This window comes from Anomaloglossus baeobatrachus, chromosome 4 (genome assembly GCF_048569485.1).
Source record: "Anomaloglossus baeobatrachus isolate aAnoBae1 chromosome 4, aAnoBae1.hap1, whole genome shotgun sequence".
Taxonomy (NCBI): domain Eukaryota; kingdom Metazoa; phylum Chordata; class Amphibia; order Anura; family Aromobatidae; genus Anomaloglossus; species Anomaloglossus baeobatrachus.
This window is the reverse complement of record NC_134356.1, coordinates 647,353,960-647,358,959: the sequence shown is the minus strand read 5'-3', so window position 1 is coordinate 647,358,959 and position 5,000 is coordinate 647,353,960. Positions and strand designations below refer to the sequence as shown.

Here is a 5,000-nt window from a genome sequence, read left to right as displayed (position 1 = left end):
GAATGTCAGAGGTAGTACAGAAAAAGCAGCATTCCCATACCGGGAGTCGAACCCGGGCCGCCTGGGTGAAAACCAGGAATCCTAACTGCTAGACCATATGGGAAGTGTTGTTCTCATAAGACGTTGTCAATGTGGAAAAAGAAGAACTTAATTGCTTTCAGTAAGTAAGTTTGGCACATCCTTGCTAGAAGCTTGCCTCGTTAGCGCAGTAGATAGCGCTTCAGTCTCATAATCTGAAGGTCGTGAGTTCGATCCTCACACGGGGCACTATGCTTTAGATATTTTGTCTCCATCTTGACTAGACAGCCAGAACTGTATCCACTCAGTACCAAAAAACGTCAGATATAAAGGAAGGGGGTTTTGGATCCTTTGAAACCAAATAGTTAAAAGTCAAAAGTAAAAATGATTTGTGATATGAATTCAAATGGAGTATTGAGCAAAAGAATGGAATGAATGTCCAAAATCTATTGTGGTCAGCATTTTTTGCTGCAAAGAGCAAATCCAAGCTAGACTGACTGTATGCATGGCTTGTGTCGACATTTCAATGCGTGACTTATTACAGAAAAAGTGGCAATCCCATAGCAGGAATCGAACCAGTAAACTAAGAATACTGGTTGCTTGGTCAAATGGGATAACCCAAAGAGTCACAGAAAAAATGAGAGGCGTAAAAAAAAAAAAAAAAAAAAAAAAAAAAGAGTGTTGCTTTGATTAAAAAACTTTTTCCTTTCAACAGTTTAAACTTGACTCATTTGAACAGTAGTTAGAACTAGTGGCTTATTCTGATGATTATGAGGTTTTCCCTCAGATAGGGTACAGTTCACTCCTTTTTTTTGACTGGGGAGCTTGAGAAATTTGCCATTCAGTTGTTAAATTCTACAGATTAGAATGGAAATTGGAGGCCAAAGGACAGGCCATACGAGTTTTTGAGTTCCTCGACATTTTGAAGTAAAAAATGATAGTTGAGAATAGTTTGAGCTATGAAACCTATAAAAGTGTTGTGCAAGAGTTTGAAATGAAGTGCCAAGACCCTAACGTTTTGCAACTTTGGCTGCAAAGTGCAAATTTTACCTGAACTGCTTTTTTATGCAAACAACTGTCGGCCTTTGAATGTCAGAGATAGTACAGAAAAAGCAGCATTCCCATACCGGGAGTCGAACCCGGGCCGCCTGGGTGAAAACCAGGAATCCTAACCGCTAGACCATATGGGAAGTGTTGTTCTCATAAGACGTTGTCAATGTGGAAAAAGAAGAACTTAATTGCTTTCAGTAAGTAAGTTTGGCACATCCTTGCTAGAAGCTTGCCTCGTTCGCGCAGTAGATAGCGCTTCAGTCTCATAATCTGAAGGTCGTGAGTTCGATCCTCACACGGGGCACTATGCTTTAGATATTTTGTCTCCATCTTGACTAGACAGCCAGAACTGTATCCACTCAGTACCAAAAAACGTCAGATATAAAGGAAGGGGGTTTTGGATCCTTTGAAACCAAATAGTTAAAAGTCAAAAGTAAAAATGATTTGTGATATGAATTCAAATGGAGTATTGAGCAAAAGAATGGAATGAATGTCCAAAATCTATTGTGGTCAGCATTTTTTGCTGCAAAGAGCAAATCCAAGCTAGACTGACTGTATGCATGGCTTGTGTCGACATTTCAATGCGTGACTTATTACAGAAAAAGTGGCAATCCCATAGCAGGAATCGAACCAGTAAACTAAGAATACTGGTTGCTTGGTCAAATGGGATAACCCAAAGAGTCACAGAAAAAATGAGAGGCGTAAAAAAAAAAAAAAAAAAAAAAAAAAAAGAGTGTTGCTTTGATTAAAAAACTTTTTCCTTTCAACAGTTTAAACTTGACTCATTTGAACAGTAGTTAGGAGCTAGTGGCTTATTCTGATGATTATGAGGTTTTCCCTCAGATAGGGTACAGTTCACTCCTTTTTTTTGACTGGGGAGCTTGAGAAATTTGCCATTCAGTTGTTAAATTCTACAGATTAGAATGGAAATTGGAGGCCAAAGGACAGGCCATACGAGTTTTTGAGTTCCTCGACATTTTGAAGTAAAAAATGATAGTTGAGAATAGTTTGAGCTATGAAACCTATAAAAGTGTTGTGCAAGAGTTTGAAATGAAGTGCCAAGACCCTAACGTTTTGCAACTTTGGCTGCAAAGTGCAAATTTTACCTGAACTGCTTTTTTATGCAAACAACTGTCGGCCTTTGAATGTCAGAGATAGTACAGAAAAAGCAGCATTCCCATACCGGGAGTCGAACCCGGGCCGCCTGGGTGAAAACCAGGAATCCTAACCGCTAGACCATATGGGAAGTGTTGTTCTCATAAGATGTTGTCAATGTGGAAAAAGAAGAACTTAATTGCTTTCAGTAAGTAAGTTTGGCATATCCTTGCTAGAAGCTTGCCTCGTTAGCGCAGTAGGTAGCGCGTCAGTCTCATAATCTGAAGGTCGTGAGTTCGATCCTCACACGGGGCACTATGCTTTAGATATTTTGTCTCCATCTTGACTAGACAGCCAGAACTGTATCCACTCAGTACCAAAAAACGTCAGATATAAAGGAAGGGGGTTTTGGATCCTTTGAAACCAAATAGTTAAAAGTCAAAAGTAAAAATGATTTGTGATATGAATTCAAATGGAGTATTGAGCAAAAGAATGGAATGAATGTCCAAAATCTATTGTGGTCAGCATTTTTTGCTGCAAAGAGCAAATCCAAGCTAGACTGACTGTATGCATGGCTTGTGTCGACATTTCAATGCGTGACTTATTACAGAAAAAGTGGCAATCCCATAGCAGGAATCGAACCAGTAAACTAAGAATACTGGTTGCTTGGTCAAATGGGATAACCCAAAGAGTCACAGAAAAAATGAGAGGCGTAAAAAAAAAAAAAAAAAAAAAAAAAAAAAAAAAGAGTGTTGCTTTGATTAAAAAACTTTTTCCTTTCAACAGTTTAAACTTGACTCATTTGAACAGTAGTTAGGAGCTAGTGGCTTATTCTGATGATTATGAGGTTTTCCCTCAGATAGGGTACAGTTCACTCCTTTTTTTTGACTGGGGAGCTTGAGAAATTTGCCATTCAGTTGTTAAATTCTACAGATTAGAATGGAAATTGGAGGCCAAAGGACAGGCCATACGAGTTTTTGAGTTCCTCGACATTTTGAAGTAAAAAATGATAGTTGAGAATAGTTTGAGCTATGAAACCTATAAAAGTGTTGTGCAAGAGTTTGAAATGAAGTGCCAAGACCCTAACGTTTTGCAACTTTGGCTGCAAAGTGCAAATTTTACCTGAACTGCTTTTTTATGCAAACAACTGTCGGCCTTTGAATGTCAGAGATAGTACAGAAAAAGCAGCATTCCCATACCGGGAGTCGAACCCGGGCCGCCTGGGTGAAAACCAGGAATCCTAACCGCTAGACCATATGGGAAGTGTTGTTCTCATAAGATGTTGTCAATGTGGAAAAAGAAGAACTTAATTGCTTTCAGTAAGTAAGTTTGGCATATCCTTGCTAGAAGCTTGCCTCGTTAGCGCAGTAGGTAGCGCGTCAGTCTCATAATCTGAAGGTCGTCAGTTCGATCCTCACACGGGGCACTATGCTTTAGATATTTTGTCTCCATCTTGACTAGACAGCCAGAACTGTATCCACTCAGTACCAAAAAACGTCAGATATAAAGGAAGGGGGTTTTGGATCCTTTGAAACCAAATAGTTAAAAGTCAAAAGTAAAAATGATTTGTGATATGAATTCAAATGGAGTATTGAGCAAAAGAATGGAATGAATGTCCAAAATCTATTGTGGTCAGCATTTTTTGCTGCAAAGAGCAAATCCAAGCTAGACTGACTGTATGCATGGCTTGTGTCGACATTTCAATGCGTGACTTATTACAGAAAAAGTGGCAATCCCATAGCAGGAATCGAACCAGTAAACTAAGAATACTGGTTGCTTGGTCAAATGGGATAACCCAAAGAGTCACAGAAAAAATGAGAGGCGTAAAAAAAAAAAAAAAAAAAAAAAAAAAAAAAAAAGAGTGTTGCTTTGATTAAAAAACTTTTTCCTTTCAACAGTTTAAACTTGACTCATTTGAACAGTAGTTAGGAGCTAGTGGCTTATTCTGATGATTATGAGGTTTTCCCTCAGATAGGGTACAGTTCACTCCTTTTTTTTGACTGGGGAGCTTGAGAAATTTGCCATTCAGTTGTTAAATTCTACAGATTAGAATGGAAATTGGAGGCCAAAGGACAGGCCATACGAGTTTTTGAGTTCCTCGACATTTTGAAGTAAAAAATGATAGTTGAGAATAGTTTGAGCTATGAAACCTATAAAAGTGTTGTGCAAGAGTTTGAAATGAAGTGCCAAGACCCTAACGTTTTGCAACTTTGGCTGCAAAGTGCAAATTTTACCTGAACTGCTTTTTTATGCAAACAACTGTCGGCCTTTGAATGTCAGAGATAGTACAGAAAAAGCAGCATTCCCATACCGGGAGTCGAACCCGGGCCGCCTGGGTGAAAACCAGGAATCCTAACCGCTAGACCATATGGGAAGTGTTGTTCTCATAAGATGTTGTCAATGTGGAAAAAGAAGAACTTAATTGCTTTCAGTAAGTAAGTTTGGCATATCCTTGCTAGAAGCTTGCCTCGTTAGCGCAGTAGGTAGCGCGTCAGTCTCATAATCTGAAGGTCGTCAGTTCGATCCTCACACGGGGCACTATGCTTTAGATATTTTGTCTCCATCTTGACTAGACAGCCAGAACTGTATCCACTCAGTACCAAAAAACGTCAGATATAAAGGAAGGGGGTTTTGGATCCTTTGAAACCAAATAGTTAAAAGTCAAAAGTAAAAATGATTTGTGATATGAATTCAAATGGAGTATTGAGCAAAAGAATGGAATGAATGTCCAAAATCTATTGTGGTCAGCATTTTTTGCTGCAAAGAGCAAATCCAAGCTAGACTGACTGTATGCATGGCTTGTGTCGACATTTCAATGCGTGACTTATTACAGAAAA

The 5,000-nt window shown here is 38.9% G+C and overlaps 2 non-coding genes across 2 annotated transcripts; one reads left to right on the top strand and one right to left on the bottom strand.

Annotated features, from left to right (window-relative positions):
• Positions 1–1,136: 1,136 nt before the first annotated feature.
• TRNAE-UUC (transfer RNA glutamic acid (anticodon UUC)) lies at positions 1,137–1,208 on the bottom strand. Its single transcript has one exon. It is a non-coding gene; the product is annotated as a tRNA-Glu (tRNA).
• Positions 1,209–2,405: 1,197 nt separating this feature from the next.
• On the top strand, positions 2,406–2,478 carry TRNAM-CAU (transfer RNA methionine (anticodon CAU)). Its single transcript has one exon. It is a non-coding gene; the product is annotated as a tRNA-Met (tRNA).
• The last annotated feature ends 2,522 nt before the right edge of the window (positions 2,479–5,000 follow it).